Genomic DNA, 18,508 nt, shown 5'->3' on the forward strand with positions numbered 1-18,508 from the left:
CAGGGCCCTGAGCATAGGAGCCTAGGCAATAATGGTACCTTTTAGGCCACTAGAACTTCTAGTCCAGCCCCCATGAACATCACTGGGGGAGAGCACATTGTGAAGGGGGAGCCCACCTTTGTTGCTGCTGGTGGCAGCTTTGACCCAACTGCAATCAACAGTCAGATGGGGACAGCAGCCATAGGAGTGGCAGCGCCTCCAGCACCCTCTTCCAACCCCATTCCGAGCGCCATCATCTGGGGAGGTGATTCATGGCGAGAAGTGGTCAGCTTTCCCCACCAACTGCCTGCCAACTTTATACACAGGGTGGGTAGATCAGCCTGGCTAAAGCAGCAGAAAAACCAGAGGAGAGATAGGAGGCAGCATATGCCAGGTAAGTCAAATCACCACCACACTGACTGCCATCTCCTTTCAGATCTTGATGGAGACAGCCCAGGACCCTGAATCCAAGAGTCTTGGGACTCACAGTGTTTCTCCCTTACTGCCCCCAGCCATCGTTCTGGGAAGCAATTCCTATGGAGATGTAGCCTGGCAACTGCTCCTGATGGTGGTGCATCCGTAGCTACCAAAAGACCAGAAAATAAAATTCTTGCCATCGAAATCCTTGGCACTGTCAAATGATTCAACATCAGAAACTGATACCATTTTATCCATTGACATGACATTAAAGAAGAGGCATTGGCATGTGCTTTGCCATTGCACCCTAAGGACCATAAGACCTTTGCATCTGATTTGCAGGTAAAACCTATACGTGTTGTCTCCCCCCATCTGAAAATGAACTCCTTGAGAGAAGGGACTGTCTTCCTCTTCTTTTTATATCCCCAATGCTTAGCATAGTGCTTTGCATATAATAAGAACTTAATAAATTCTTCATTCATTCATTCATAAGATTCTTTCCACTAACGTAAGTGGATGTAAGAAGATGTCTCATCTTCTCTACTCACCTTGTTGCTATGGTTCAGTTGTTTTTCAGTTGTGTCTCACTCTTCATGACCCAATCTGAGGTTCTCTTGGCAAAGATACTGGAGTGATTTGCCATTTCTTTCTCCAGTTCATTTTACAGATGAGGAAACTGAGGTAAACAGGGTGAAGTGACTTGCTCAGGGTCACACAGCTAGAAAGTGTCTGAGGCCAGATTTGAACTCAGGTCTTCCTGACTTCAGGCCTGGTGCTCTATCCACTGCACCACCTAGCTGCCCTTTCCTACTCACCTTAGAAAACACTTAATTCAACTCCCTCTCTTTTAAAGTGAGGAAACTGAGGACCAGAAAGAAGAATTTCCTTGTCCAAAGTCACAGAGCTGATTAGTAGCAGAGGAAAGAAGAGAATCCAGGTTTTCTGACTCTGGAAGGCAGTCTTCTTTCCATGACACCATGATGCTTCCCTACTGCAGAGAAGGAGACACTGTTTCTGGTAGCAGCCAGGAGAGCTCTCCTGCTCAATATAGTTCCCTGCATTCATCAGGAGCTGGGACAGAAAGTTGGAATGGGGCTTGAGGGCCTAATGCAGAAGACTGATCCAAAGTCAGCAAGAGGGACTGAGACATGCCAAGCCTCTGTCAGTGTAGGTTCCAGGGAAATTGCCTTGGTCCTAAAATGTTTCCTAAGTCTGCCCTTGCCCACAAGCCTTTCCTTGGCAGACCTGGGTGGAAAGGATTACTTTCAAGAACACTTAAGAATTCAGTACTTGATTCTCTTCTGATGGGAATTCTATTTAGGCTCTTTAGGGGTTGGCAATTAATGGCATTCATGCTAAAGGTGGCATGAGGTGAGTAACTTTTTGGTGGTACAGTAATCAATAAAATGTATGTAGGAGTAGAGCAAGATTGTGAAGCTGGGGAAGGAACAGGGCTATAGGGCAGGGTACCCAAGGAGGGACCCAGTCATGGTAGATTCAATTATAGGCATCTAGGGGGTACAGTGAATGGAGAGGTGGCCTTGGAGTCAGAAAGTCAGGTTCAAATTCAGTCTCTGGCTCTAGATGTATGACCCTGGGCAAGTCACTTATCCTTTATCCACCTCAGTTTCTTCATCTGTAAAATGAGGATAATAATAGCATATATCTCCCAAGGTGGTTATGAAGATAAAATGGGATAAAATATGTAAAGTGTTTTGCAGACGTTAAAGTACTGTATAGATGCTAGCTATCATTATTAATTATTGTATGTCTTGGGGACTTGGTCATAACACCAAGAAAAGAATCCAGTTATTGGAACCAATGAATAACTAATAGCAAAGGTGAATTGGGATGCCCTCCGGGTTAGAGACCTGTGTACATCTCCTCTGCCTAAGAGCCAGATTGATCTCAGAGGTTGAGATGGACCTAAGACTGTACATGGGGGTAATTGGTCCCAATTTGGGAAGCTTCAGGGTACTTAGGTTAACTCCTTTCCTCTGCCCCAAGGGAATAATTAGAAAAAAATCTTGGCCTAATTAATTTAGAAAGGTTGGGAAAGGACCTGAATATAAAAGGTCATACTATAAAAAAGAAAGAATAAGAATGAGATCAGGTACCATTTAGGGTTTGTGACTGGGAGGAAAATTCTGAAAGCCTGCTCCATCCCCAAGTTTAAAGGTAAATACACACAATTAAAAGGATAATTTGAATTACAGGAAATTAAAAAAAACTTTCACATGAACAAAAATATGAAAAAAAATCTACAAAAATATGGGAAAGTCTTGATTAGGAAAAAAATCTTTGAAAAAAATTTAAAAATCTTTACATTTTTCATCTCTTACATATAGGATACCTCTTCAGTTTCACTTGAGTATATCAAACATCTGTGATAAAGGTCTAATATCCAAGACATACGTAGGATTAACAGAGACATATAAAACGTAGAACCATTCCACAATGGATAAGTGGTCAGAGGACAGGAGCAAACAATTCTCAAAAGAAGAGAGACTCACTCTTAATAGTTATATGAAAGATTGCTCCAAATCATGCAAAATAAGAGAAATGCAAATAAAAACCTCACAAAGGAAGCAAATAATCAATGTTGGGAGGACTGTGGAAGGACAGTCACAGTAACACTGTTGTGGAGCTGTGAATAGATCTAACCATTCTGTAGAGCAATTTGGAACGACACATTGAAAAGTAACTAGAAGGTCCATGCCCTCTGACCTGGAGATGACACTTCTGGGCATATACATTGAGGATGTTAACTACAGTAATAAAGGTCTCATATATATTAGATTATTTGTAGTAGTCCTTTTTATGGTAGCAATAAACTGGAAATAATGTAGATCCCCATTGATTAGGGAATGGCTAAACCAATTATTGTACCTGAATAAAAATAAATAATAACAATATCTAATATTTATATAATGCTTACTATGTGCCAGGCACTATGCCAAGTGCTTTGTGATTATTATCGCATTTGATAATCATCAACGCTTCGAGGTAGGTGCCATAATAATTCCTGTTTTACAGATAAAGCTAGGAAGTACCTGAGGCCAGATTTGAACTCAGAGCTTCCTGATTCCAGTCCTGGTGCTCTATCTACTGTGCTACCTCTTATTGTTCATACTTCTCTTTCAGAGGACCAACAACATCACGAGATTATGTCTTGGCTTGCATGTCAATTGGATTTAAGTGAGGCAAAGCTGCACAATGTCATCAGCTTCACTCTCTCTTCCAGAGTCATTGAAGTCCTGTGGCAAGATAAAAGTCAAGATGACTGGCGATGGCCCGGGATGCAGTGGATGACCTTGGCATCTTCAATGTCTGGTCAAGCTCTGAGCAATCCACAGCACCTGCTTCAGTAGTCTTCATGGTGGTCAGAGCAAATTGTTCTCGTCCTCCCATTCCACGGGGAGAAGTCTTTGCATGCTTGGGGCAGACGTCTCCCTACCTCACCAACAGGTTTGAGGACTGTCAGTTACCCTCAACCTGGTTTAGCCTGTTTGCCAAGACAGTTTTACCAGGGTGTGGCTGCTGCACACGCTACAGCTTCTTGGAGCCTCAGGTGAGAGTTGGGTGACAGGTAGACAACAAAGATGGACGAGCAGCCCTGAAAAGGGCTCGGCAAGCCCTCACACCTGAGGTGCTAGTTCTCCCTGAACACCCCATACACCTCACTGTGCCACCCAACTGCCTAATGAATGCAATGAAACAATCCTGTCCCACAAGAGATGAAAAATATGAGAAACTCAGAGAAGACATATGAACTGATGCAGAGCAAAATAAGCACAATCAGGAAAACCATATAATACAATGACTGTAATAAAGTACATAGAAAGAAAAAAAGTGAAACTGAGGGCTATGCAATTGTAATGACCAAGACTGGCCCTGGAGAAGAGTCAATGAAATGTTCTCTATTTTCTTCGCAGTAGCAGGATGGGAATATTCTATACACTGGCAAACTTGGTTGATATACTGTTGGCTTTGCTGAATAGCTTTCCTCTTGCTCTCTTTTTAAACCTTTGTTACAAGGAGCACCTTGTAACTAAGATTTAAAACAGTCCCTACTCTTAAGGAATTCAGAGTCTAATGCAGAAATCAATTTACAAACAACTATGTACGAATAAGATATATGCATAAAAATGTATATATACATATATGTGTACACACATGCATATATGTATATATGTTTGTGTATATATGTGTGGGGTGTGTGTGTGTGTATGTATATATCTATATCTATATATATATAGATATAGATATATAGATATAGATATATAATGACAAATTGGAGGTATTCTCAGGGGAGGAGGGAAGGCATTAGTACTAAGGGGGATTGGGAAGCCAGAAATAGGAAGAGAAATTTTGTTTAAGTTCACAACAAAATGCATTAAATATCTGAAAAGTAAAGTGCTGAGACATGTGTGAGATTTTAGTAAATACAACTATGAATTTTTTTAAAGAAATAAAATACTCAAGTAACTAGAGAGATACTCAATATTCTTTTCTGGATTGTGCCAATATAATTTAAAATTACAGTTCTGGCCAAAAAACTTTACACGTTTTACAATCAAATACCAAAGGGATACTCTATAGACTTAGAAAATTACAAAATAAAAAAAAACCCTTAAGGTATAATCTCACACCTGCCAAACTAATAAAGTTGGGAAAACATTTTTGGAAAAGTTGTGGAGAAGGCAGTCTTGATCCACGGCTGATAGAGTCGTAAATTGGTTTAACCATTCACCACGAAGTTAGCAGACTAGAAATAGAATACCTGTGAATGCTCTGACTTGGGGAGCAGGAACCTCAAGTTATATGTTATGCCTTGGTGGAATCAGGCTTCCCAGCCTTTTCCATATGGGCCGGCAATAGGTATAACATATTGTCCATTGCTTAGACATTTGTTCTTTCATTTTAAATACAAGAGATTAACATCTACGACTTTGTAAGTTTCGGAAAGTCAGGAGAATAAGCTACCCTGAAGTCCAAATGTAGAGGCCATGTCAGAGCTTGAAGGCAGTCAGTCCAGGGCCCCAAAAAACACCCTTCGTGGTTCTATCTCACTAGAGCATATTGATTTTCTTTCCATCTACATAGCTGTGGTGATTGTATATATTGTTATGCTGATTTATTCTGTATCACTTCATACAGGCATTTCCATTGAATTTTATTATTTGGTGTGTGGTGGTATTATTTTTATTATTCGGTGAGTGTGAGGTATTATTTTTAAATTGTCTTGATTTGTATTTGGTTGTTATTTTAAACACTTTTTTGATGCTCTTTATTTTTTACATTATAGTCATTTCTAAATATTGTTCTTTCCCATCCCAGAAGCTTTCCTTCTTAAAAAAATTATTGATATCTTTTGTTTTTACCTTACCTTCTTCTCCCAATATATCCTTCTTTCTACGTCCCAATAAGCTGTCCCATATAGCATTCCCTAGAGCACTGAAGCAAGGAGCAATCCTCCCACCCAATGGGGACCCAACCTGCCTGTGTGTGTAGAGCTTAGGACAGTAAGCCCAGAAGGGCTAATAGATTTAAAAAGAAAATGAAAAAAATAATCCAATTACTAATCAACCAGCATATTAACAAATCTAACAATACATACAATTTTTATACCCATAGTTACATACCTCTGCATAGATGGGAGGGAGGTTCATTTTCTTATCTCCTATTCTTCAGAGTCAAGTTTGATCATAATCACACAATATTCCAGTTTTTTTTGTTCTTTCCAACAATTTCCATTGTTGTTTTATACACACATATTTTATCTATTTATTTATTTGTTTGTTTGTTTTACTCACCTTCACTTTATATCAATTTATATGGCTTCCTTTGCTTCTTTGAATTCCTCATATCCATTCTTTCTTATGGTATAGTAACAGTCCATTGCATTCATGTACTGCAATTTGTTTAGCCATTTCCCAATCTGCGGGCATCTACTTTATTTCTAATTTTGCTATTATAAATAGTGTTTCTATAAATATTCTGATGTATATCAGATCTTTCTTTTTATCTTTGGTCTCCTTGGGGTATATTCCTAGCAGCAGAATCTCTGGAAAAGTGTATGGACATTTCATTCACTTTATTCTAGAATAATTCCAATTGCTGTAAAAAATGACTGGACTGATTCATAGCTCCATCAACCATGTACTAGTACCTTCTTATGTATTCCTCCATTTTAAAAATGATCTTTTCTGTCATGCAGTTTATGCCCCTTTCCACAAAGGAACTCTTTCATTGGAATTATGTGGGCCAGTTACAGTTCTGGGGGAACCTGACCCTTAAAGAGAGGAATCAGGTGTTTCTTGTAATCTTAGAGTTATTATGCTCCCCACTCTGAGTCCTAGAGAAGATTTCTTAAACAAAACCTAGATATGGTCAATGTCTAAAGTCTCCCTAGGAGTAATTAACAGGTTTTCTTCTGGAAAAATTCCTACATGTATAAAGTAGTAGATATCAGTTACAGGGCTGCTATATATTTCCTCTACCTCAAAAGAACTGCTTAAAACACCAAAGACGCATGAGCACACATTGGCAAATGCCTAAAACAAAAGTCACTTTGTGAGATTGCTTCAGAGATGCTTGATTTTCGCCACTGATTTACACTGTCTGTGCAACTCACGAGCCCAGGTCTCTCAGCAAACCTACTTATGGCTTGGATTTTTACTGGAGCTTCAGAATCCGCTTAGTGGTTTATTGCAAGATTCACCTCCTGCTACCAGTCAATACCCAGGAATCTCTAACCATGCAGACCTATCAGGTTACCACCAGGGTTGGAAACAAACATCTCAGAATTCCTGTCTGGTCACTTGTGCTTACAGAAAGATAACCAAAAGAAAAGGCAGCCAGGAGCAGTCCCAAACTTGCCCAGGTAAACACATTTTCTAATTGCCCTGCCATTATTGCTGGGAGGTGGGAGAAGAGAGAAATCCCATCCCCACTCCTGACTGGCCATCCAAAGATGAGCTAGCTTTGACTGGTTCCCAAAAGAGACTAAAATTCTAAAAAGAACTCAGAAGCCATTGCTCCTCATGGCCCTTAGAGTGGATGGCTCTTCCTGGCTTAGTTGCCAGTCCTCTTTGGCACACCGTTTTTATCCCCTGCTAAGTCACAGGGACCGAGGGGCCAACTGAAACCTTCAGCATGCCATTTAGCAAGGGACCAATGCACATGCGAACCGTCCTATGGAACTGAAGTGCCCAGATTCAGCTCCATTAGAAGAGCTCCAAACTAATCCCGTGCTAAAATGATATGACTTGTTTCTAGTGGTATGCTGGTAAATGTTTAACAACTGCCTCTGTGGAAAAAAAAATGTAATCACAACACACTTTTAAATTTAATTTGCATTATTATTTTCTCCATCACTTTTCTAAGTCTAGACAATCAACAAAACAATAAACCAAACCTTGATTTGTTGCTTTCATCAATTTCTGAGTTGTAAATGCTCATGCTGAAAATTTAGCAATTGTCTCTCCAGCACACGCCTGCTGGATTCCCTTACCTAGAGTAAATTCCATGGGAGAACGGATTTGTTGCAGCTAGGTGTCTAGTCATCCTTGCTTTGGACACAAAATCCCCTTCCTTTCTGGAGCTGTTCTGCTACATCTCTTGTACCCTTGCTCCACACATTTGCATTCCCTTTCATGACCCCCCCACAATCTATACTTTCTGTGTAGCACCTCCTTGGTCTTCGCTCTCACAATTCCCACTAGCTAGCCCTGGTCCCTGAAGGGTGGCTAACTTCTTCACCCCTCAGAGTCCCAAAGGTCATCCAGATAGACTGGGTTTTTGTACTGTTTGTGTTGCATGTTCTCTATTGATTTATCCTATATGTGTCTTATTTGTGTATATTTATTTGCATGTTGTCTCCCCCATTAGACTGTGTGCTCCTCAGAGGAAGAGTCTGTCTTTTGCTTTTCTTTGTACCCCTAATGCTTAGCACAGTGCCTGGCACATAGTAGGCACTTAATGAATGCTTGTCAGTTAGTAACAACTTTCAGAAAGGGATATTTATTAAGATGATATATTGAGATTAAGAACAGTTGGTACAAAACCATCCTCCCAAAAGTCTGAAATACTCTCTTCTTGCATATGGAAGGTCCCTGGGGAGAGTGGGTTCAAACTAAGATAGCTCATATGACCAAAAGGTAAACTCAGTTCCCCATTATTGGAAGTCCTTTTCTCCCTTAATGGACTCCTTGTGACATTCTCCTTAGGTTCAGCTCTATTCTGGGCTCCAGTGATCAGTTCCCTTTGTGTGTCTAGTTTTTTCTCATCATGTCTCAGCTCCTGATGTAGACACTGACACCTTCCTGGGACGCTGCTACCGATGCTGATGGGAGGTCCAAATTTACAAATTTTTGGAACACTCAACCACCCTCTGGTCAGTGGAGAGATGCAATCCTTGTCCTCCCTCCCCCATGCCCCACACTGTTGGTGCCTTCCAGTGGTAGGGAAAGGTCTGTCTCCTTAAAGTGCTCCCTAAGTCAGACAGCTTTCTCACTTTGACCCCTTGTCTGATAATTCATAAGCCCCAAAGTGTGCATTATTCTTTTAACCAATCCCAATACATTTCCTATGTGTCATCATCTTATTTCACCCAAAGGGTCAAATGTATTTTGCTCTTCCCATATCGATTAAAGACTTATTTGCCCCTTGTTTTAATCTTTGATTGGGGCAGCTAGGTGGCACAGTGCACAGAGTTCTGGGCCTAGAGTCAGGAAGACTCACCTTTGTGAGTTCAGATCTGGCCTCAGACACTTACTGGCTGTGTGACCCTGGGCAACTCACTGAACCCTGTTTGCCTCAGTTCCTCATCTGTAAAATGAGCTGGATCAACTGGAGTGACAAAAGTGTGTTTGGATCGGCTAAAGGAATTTGGTGAGTGTTCTGTAACATATCAAGCTAATTTGGGCAAGGTATTTTGAGTATCTGTTGTCAAAGAGGAGAAGGAGCATCTCCCAGGAAAATGTTTCTTAGGGGAAGGGAGGAAAGCACCTTGGCCTCCCCCTAGTTGTACTCCTACACTCTTGACAAGAGGACCTTTTAATTTTGGTGGTCCGGAGTGCTTCCTCATTTCCCATCTCCATCCTAGCGTCATCCCCCAATCAATTAATGGCAGCTGATTACATTGAGAGCCCAACACAGATTGGAGGAAGGTGCTAGGAAGAGAGTCCAGCAGAAAAGCTATACCTTACCACAGAGGAAGATCTTGAAAACTCCAGAAAAAAAAACCTTCCTGGAGCTGTAAGTTATCATTTTGCCACATAGGCTCTCTAAGCTTGAGCCCACTTTGTCTTAGACTCTGTATGTACTCATGGGAGGATGTATCAAAGACTTTTGGCAGGATATTTTGTACCAACTGTACCAGCTATACTACTATGATAAAATAACCTTTTGTACAAGTTAATTCAGCCTGAATGAGTAATTGATAATCAACCCATAATCATTCCAGGTAGCACATCTGTGACAGGGAGGCGGTGGTACACAGGATAGAGCACCAGACCTGGAGTCAGGAAACCCTGCATTCAAATTTAGCCCCTGCCTCCTTAGACTGCCTCAGTTTCCTCATTTATAAAATGGGAGTAATAACAGCACTGACCTTATAGGATTGTTGTCAGGATAAACGGAATACTGTGTGTAAAGCTCTTTGCAAACCTTAAAGGACTATATAAATTACTATTGTTATTATTGTTCCTACTTATGGGGGATCATGAGCTATAGCACATTTTGAGAAAACTACCTTTTAGCCCTTCTGGGCTACCCTTAGATCTACCAGTATGATAGTGGGATGGGAGAATAAGTTCAGAGTTTATTTGTTCCCATACATACATACATACATACATGCATGCTGTATACTGCTGCTGTCCGCCACCCCGCACTCCATAAACTTCTCATGGTCAGGGATTGCTTCAGTTTTGTCTTTGTGTTCCCAGGGCTTAACACAGCCCTTGACACACAGTGAGCGCTTAACATGTTCTTGTTGATTGATTGATTTTCCAATCCGACTCAGAAGTTGCAAAACATCTTCACGGCTTTAGAAAGACGCCTATTAGTTTTTAAAGCTATACTTAGTTCCTAAGTTTCAATTCTGTATTTTCGGTGTTACGAAAAGCATCAAAACCACAGTATGTACTGCGAAGGTGAACAGCAGACAAGCCATGGACTCAGAATGCAGAGCTGCTGCTATGTTTGGGAGGGAGGTTGAACTCTATTCTGCTGGGAGTTCTTTCCTGAAGTCATTGGGCTGCAAACACTCTGCTTCCCCCCAAAGGCTGCTCTGGTCCACCCATATCTATCCCTACCAACTTCTGTCCATCCCCCATTGCGTATACCTCAAACTGGAGCATATAAGTCTGCAGTAAGCTCACTCACAAACCCAGATTCCTGGTAAACATAGGTTCCCATTTAAAAAATAAATAAACAAACCACAATATAAAGACGAAAGGCACAGGGTATTACGTATCTCCTTTGGTCCTCAGACTGAATAGTTTTTTTAAGTGCATAGGCCAATCTTGATTTCCTTAGCACGGTTAGTATAATGCTGTCTTGAGGACCTAGTTAATATGCAATACTAAATCTCAAGGGCAGTTTTGTCCATGGTGCTTAGATATTTTTCCTTCATTCTCAAAGAGGACCATGACATCAGAAAAATGATGCCATGGCTTGGAAGTGAATTGGATTTAAGTGAGGGAGGGCTCTGCAAAGTCACCAGCCTTACTCTCTCCTCTGGAGCCACCTGGATCCAATGGCGAGATATAGATCGGGATGACTGGAGATGGCCCAGAATGCAGTGGGATACCTAGGCCTTTTTAAGCTAAGGTCTTTCCCACGTCTAAGTTTGCCTGAGGCACTATGGTGCCCAGCAGTTAGTGGCTGAGAATCAACACAATGCTAGTTTGCTCTGAATATGCTGTGCTAGTCAGACCGCATCTGGACTATTGTGTTCAGTTAGGGGTTCTGTGTTTTAAGAGAGTGGGACTACAACATGTCCAGAGAAGGGTTAACAAGATTGTGCGGGAATGTGAATGCATTTCATTTGGTTGATTGAGGTTTCTGATAAAGATGGCCGAGGGGTAAAAAAATCCAGGGGAGCCAGGTCTTCTTGGGGTCCTTCCTCTTCCCACTAAGATTACTGGGGGAAGAAACAAGAATAGAAATATAGAAAAGTCAAATTGAGAGAATCAGCTGGAGTCAAGAAGATAATGTAAAGACAGCTGCTGCTTCTGGAACCTCATCATCTGACATCCAATAGTTTATACACATGCACGCATACACATGCACACACATATGCGTGCTGTTCATCTATTCTCTGGCCTCTTCCTCTCCCCTCTCTGAATGTAAGCTCTTTGAGGGCAAGACCTATTTTGTTTTTGTACCTGTATTTCCAGGGTCTATCACAGTTCCTGGCACTATGCTTAGTGAATAAGGGATTCTGGGCTTTTCCCCTCTCCTTCCATTCATTTGGCCTCAAGTTCTAGCCTCAGGTCCAGAGACAGAATTACTGACAAGCCCTGACAGTGGAGTCCAGGGAGTCTGGTTTCCCAGCTCAGAGTCTAGTCCAACCTGAGTCCCTGACCTCCCACCCTGTGGCCAGCATCCCAGAACAGCCATGTCTGAGGACAAAGGTGCCTCTTGACCTCATCGAATCCAGCGGCTTACCAAAGTCCATGGTGTTCCTAAACTGCTTTGAGCCTCTTAAATCAAAAGTGACTCCTCAACCCTACTCACCAAAATCCATCCATGTCTAAGAGCAGGAAGTTGCTGCTAGGTCTCCTCACTGCTCAGCCTCTCCCTGCTCTCAACTTTAGCTGAGGGCAATATTTGGGAAGGGGAGGCAGAGGCAGGGCCTGAGGCCTAATCTGTGGCTCATCTCTGGACCACTCCAGAAATTGCCATTGGTGTCTCCTGGTGGAAGTCCACCTTATACCTCTGCTCCTTTTCCAGAAAAGTTATCCCCTTCCCTGATCCTGCACAGGCCTCAAAGCTGGAGAGGCTCTTTGCCTCCCCCATTTCCCTCCCCATAACACCACAGGATTCCTGTTCCCAAATTCCCCCAGGATGACCAAAGTCTCCAACCTGGTATAGCAGCTCTGACCAAACCAGGGCACTTTCATTGTTCCTAGCTCTGAACGGTAGTGTGTCAAAGAACACCTGCAACTCAATGCAGAAATTCAGCAATACTGCAAACCTAAAAGACACAATTCTAAGTTGAAGCATTAATGGATAGGATGGAAAATGTACCAAAGGAAAAATTAAATTGGATAATAAAAATCTCAGTAAAATAAAATTCTAAAAGTTAAAACCACAGGAGTTGAAGAACTTTCTGGGAAAAATTATATCTGAGGTCTAAAAATCATCTATGGAAGCATCAAATAACAGAACAAAGTAAATCAAACAAAGATCAATAGATAATAAAATTAAATTGAATAAGAAACTTGGTAATAAAATTGAAAAAGCGACTTGGGGATGTGTAAGACAAAATAACATGTTTGGAAGGCAAAGTAAGAAGTACTACATTAGACTAATGAGAGTACCAGAAGACTCTAAAAAAGAAAACAAAACCTAGATACTCTGGTCAATACTTAGCGTTGACAGTAATTAGTAAAGAATTTCCCTAATTGACCAGATCAGGCAACATGTTATAGAGAAAATACACAGGATTCAGGTGGGGAGAAATCCAAACTTTGATTCACTAATCTCCATGAAATGCTATGATATTTAAAAGAAAAATTTCTCTAAGTCTGAAGGCATAAACAGAAGTTACATATAGAGAAATATCAGAGTAATATAAGAATTTTCAAAAGCAAAGAATTGTAAACAAAGTAGATACACATTGGTTTCAGAATAAACAAACAAATTGTGGTTGTTGTTATTGTTCAGTGCTTTCAGTAGTGTCCAACTCTTTGTGACCCCATTGGAGTTTTCTTGGCAAAGATACTGGAGTGGTTTGCTATTTTCTTCTCCAGCTCTTTTTGTAGATGAGAGAACTGAGGCCAACAGGTTTAAGTGACTCGCCCAGGGTCATACAGCTAGTAAGTATCTGAGGCTGGTTTGAACTCACAAAGATGAGTCTTCTAGGCTTCAGACTTGGCACTGTATGCTCTGTGAATATAATATTATTGTGCTGTAAAATAATGAAAACAATGATGGGTACAGAGGAATACGGAAAGACTTAAAATGGACTGATGAAAAGTGAGGTATAGAGAGTCAGGGAAACAATATACACAATGACTAATGATATAAATCAAAAAGATATCAACCAAAAAACAATTGAAACTGAAGGCAGTGAAATTATAAGGAAGAAGCTTGTCCTCAAAGAACAGATAGGGGAAGATCCTTCTTCCTGCTCCTTTGCAGATGTTGGGATTCATAGACCTTGAACAGTGACTAAAATGTATTCTTTCAATGTGTTCTCTTTTACCAATTTTTTCCCTCTTCATTCTCTTTTTTCCATTTCTTTAAAATTTGCTTTTTGTTGTAAGGGACTACTCTATGGGAGAAGGAGTGAAAGGATATAGGGAAAATCTAGGTGTTGCTAAATAAAAGATACTAATAAAAATCTATTAAAATATACCTGGCATTTTTTTTTGGCAAGTTGGGCAAGAAGCTTGTACTTAAATGGTTCAGTATAAATACCAATGAATTTCAGCTAGATAAGAGACTTAAATATAAAAAAATAAAACTATGGGGCAGCTAGGTGGCGCAGTGGATAGAGCACCAGCCCTGAAGTCAGGAGGATCCGAGTTCAAATCTGGCCTCAGACCAAACATTTGGCACTTACTAGCTGTGTGACCTTGGGCAGGTCACTTAACCCCAATTGCCTAAAAATAAAAATAAAATTAAAAAAAACTACGAATGTGGAGGAAGGAATAGTTAATTTATTTCAGTTGTAGAGGGAAAATAATTTATTTCACTTCAGTAAACTTAAAGAATTATTGTATACAAGATCAAAATACTTGACTAGATTAAAACTAAAAATTTATATCCAACAAAACCAATATAATCAAAATAACAGAGGAGAAAATACTTATGGCAAATAATGAGACCAAACTTTACACCTAAAATATATAAGGAGCTGTTTAAAAACCAAATTGGTTAGCTCCTGGTCTATATGGCTAAATGGCCAGAGGACATGAACAGATAATTTCCAAAAGAAAAAAAAACACAAGATGTTATTAATCATTTGAAAAAATGGTCAACCATCAAAGAGATACAAATTAAGTAGCTCAAGGTATCACCTCAAACTTTTCATCTTGGCAAAAATAATTTAAAAGTAATAGAAAAAATAATAAAAAAGAACGCTGGATTTGGAGTCAGAGCACTTTCCTTCTAATCCTGGTTTTGAACTACATGTACAACATGGGCAAGTCACAATCTTTCTGAGACAGTTTCTTCTCTAAATTTAGAGTTGGACAATTACAGAGTTGGACCTTAGAGAGTTAACAATTCCCTTACTGTTGGATATTTGGGTTGTTTGAAGTGTGTGTGTGTGTGTGTGTGTGTGTGTGTGTGTGTACATTATATATGTATACATAATATATATGTATATATGTGCATCTTTAAGATCCCTTCTAATTCTAAATCTACAATCCTGTGTTCTTAATGAGCCTCACATAAAAATCAGAACTAGAATGGGAGGAGAAATGAAGAATGAGGTACAATCATTCATTGGTGGCAGAATTGTAAATCTTAAAGAATCTTTTCGGAGAGGAACATGGCACTATGTGTGAAGAATTAAAAAAAAATCATATCCTTTGATACAATAATTGCTTTTCTGATTATATATCCTTAGATGTTATCAAAAACAAGAAAATAAGTTACATATTCAAAGTTTTCATAGAAGCCATACGTATATGTATATGTACATGTATATGCATGTATATATGTATATGTATACGTACATATATATGACATATACCTAGATATATTATATGCGCCAACACATATGTATTTACCATATGTGTATGTATTATATATGTATATATGTATTATATGTCTATGTATTATGTGTATATATGTGATATGTGTATGTGTACATGTACTTATATGTACATACATGTATGTATTATATGTGCGTCATATATGTGTGTATACTTATGTATGTATTACACATACATATGTGTTATGTATGTATATATTATATGTGCACATGTTATTTGTATATATATTACATTTGTGTATATGTTATATATATGTATGTATACACACATACACAAACTGGAAACAACGTAAATATCCAACAATAAGGGAATTGTTAAATAAATGGTGGTCCATTAATACAATAGAATGCTATAATTCAATTAAGACAGACTAGTAAAAGGAATACCAAGAAATATTGAAAAGTTCATGAAATGATGCTAAGAGCAAAAAGAAAAATCAATATAATGAACGTGTAATTAACTACAACCACATAAGAAAAATGAATGAAAATGAAAGAACATGCTAAGAATTCTGATGAGGGCTTTGAGGAAGCAACTGAAAAATTGGTAGGAAATTGTAGACATTGCTGTTCATAAATTTAAAGGTAAAGAGTTACTAAGGAAGCTTAGGTTGGATTGACAGTCACTGGAGTTTACTATAAATATTTAGCTGAAAAATAATATTGGGTTGAAGGAAGTAGAAATGTTTAGTCTGGGGAAGAGGAGATTTAGGTGACCATGATAACTGTCTTCAATATCTGAAATACTGCCATGTGAAAAAGGAAATAAACCTGTTATCCATGGGTCCAGAAGACAAATGGGTGGATAGTACAGAGGCAGATCTTGGCTTAGTATAAGGAAAATCTTTTAAGATAGACCATGGCATGATGGATAAAATGCTGTACACAAGAAAGGAAACACACTTGTATTAAGTACTTACTATGTACAAAGTACTGTGCTAAGCACTTTGCTAATATTAGCTCAATTGATCCTTACAACAACCCTGTAAGGTAAGTGCTAATATTATACTCATTTTACAGTTAAGGAAACTGAGGCAAAAAGAGATTAAATGACTTGCCTAAGATTACACAGCTAATAATTTTTTTTTTTTGGTGAGGCAGTTGGGGTTAAGTGACTTGCCCAGAGTCACACAGCTAATAAGTGTTACATGTCTGAGGCCAGATTTGAACTCAGGTTTTTCCGACTCTAGGTCCAGCACTATCCACTGTGCCACTAGCTGCCTCACAAAGTAGATTTGAATCCTTGCTTCCAACAATTATTGGCTGTGGTCAGGTTCAAGTTACTGAACTTTCAGAATCTCAGTTTCCCCAAATGTAAAATGGGGATAACAATACTTGCCTCACAGAGTTATTGTAAGAATCAAATGACTTAGCATATTTAAAGTATATCTGGGTTCTCCAAATGCCCATGGATCTGATACTTTCACAGCTACATTTTGGTGGCCTATCAAAGACCTCTCTCCATTATAATTCTTCTCTAATATGTCATCAAAGTAGCAAGTGACCTTCAGCTTTGGAAGGCCATGCCCTCAGATTGCAAGTGCTGGCAGGTCGTTAGCAAGTGAGAAACTTTGAGTACAGGCCCTGAAAGTCTGTCGCCTGAGTACTGGTTAAGCCATGTTTGTAGAGGCTCATCACCAGAGGGTGAGTCACCAAGCGATGTTTGGGGATTTTCTTCTTCTATTTTTAAAGTCTTTGAAACCTAGGATTGTCCAATACGGTGTGGATAGACAATGATATGAATAAACAGCTAGAGTACGCACACTTTTGAAATAATGGATTGTTGAAATATTGAAGTGACTCAAAGATCTGGATCAAGATAAAGAGAACCCCAGTGTATTTCCCTTTGCATGTATCTGTAAGATACATGAAGGGAACGGGAAGTAGATCAATCCTACTTTTTTTTCCCAGAGAGAGGAAAAATCCTTGGCTTAGTATTCCAGGCCCTCCACGATCTAGCCCCAACCAACATTCCCAATGTCTCTTACTGAAAGAATAAATGAATGAATGAATGAAATATATGGCAAACGCTTACCATGTTAACCACTGTGCTAAGTGCTGAATTTATGGATAAAAAAGCAACAATCCCAACTCTCAAGGAATTCACATCCTTATGAGGTTGTCGACAAACACAGGAGACTTCAGCTGTAAGTCAGTATTTCGTGCTCAGTATGAAAACAAAAGCTAATGACCCTTCTTTTGTGTCATTTCCATTAATAAAACCATACCTATTTCTGATGTTGAACCATCTGACAGTCAAGAATTTTGGGGTGAGATCTTCCTTTCCTTGGTCTTCAATAGCTGTGGCTGCTGAGGAGGGGGCTGCAGCACCTGCAGAGATAGTTGCCAGGTTGCATTTCCACAAAGGCTGGTCGCCTGAATGATGGCATTGGCCACTGGGCTGGAAGCAGGAACAGTGGCGTGGGGATGGGGCACTGCTCTTCCTGGAGTTCTTTAGTTTAACTGCCTTCTGGTGGCCATGATCTACGGTTGGGACCACTAATGGCTGGTATGGGCCTCCCTTCTGCAAAAGGATTGCTCCCTTTGTTGATAACTGTATGAGATCAGACTGGAAACAAGGCTAGTCTTTTATGGGGCTACTCTCCTATATCCCACCCTACTTGAATCAATTACTATTTTTGAAAATATGTCTTGGTATAGTGCTTCTGTCTATGCTTTTTCCACCAATTGTAGAGAGTATCATCTATTCAGATACTATCCATCTTTTGAGATCTAACTCAAATGCCACCTTCTTCAGGAAACCTTCCCTGATTCCCCAACATTCCCCTGCATACTTTTTCTCGCACTTCTGTGACATTAATTTCAAACAAAAGCCTTTGTTCTTTGTGATTAATCTCTCTCATCAATCACTCTCTCATATTAACTTCCTACTATGTGCCAGGTATTATGTTAGGCATTGCATTTTAGATACAAGTACAAAGAATGAAACATTTCCTACTCCCAAGGAGCTCACATTCTAATGGGGGAGATTAGTATGTATATAAATATGTACAGAGTAAATATAAAGTGAATACATATAAATGTATACAAAGACATACAGATTAGTTTTTGAGGGAGGGCATTTTATTTAGGGGGTATCTTCCATATGAAAGGAAGGGGAATTTGTAAAGCAGAAGTAAGGAGAGACTACATTCT

Source organism: Phascolarctos cinereus, unplaced genomic scaffold (genome assembly GCF_003287225.1).
Source record: "Phascolarctos cinereus isolate Bilbo 61053 unplaced genomic scaffold, phaCin_HiC Scaffold_3;HRSCAF=262, whole genome shotgun sequence".
Lineage (NCBI taxonomy): Eukaryota > Metazoa > Chordata > Mammalia > Diprotodontia > Phascolarctidae > Phascolarctos > Phascolarctos cinereus.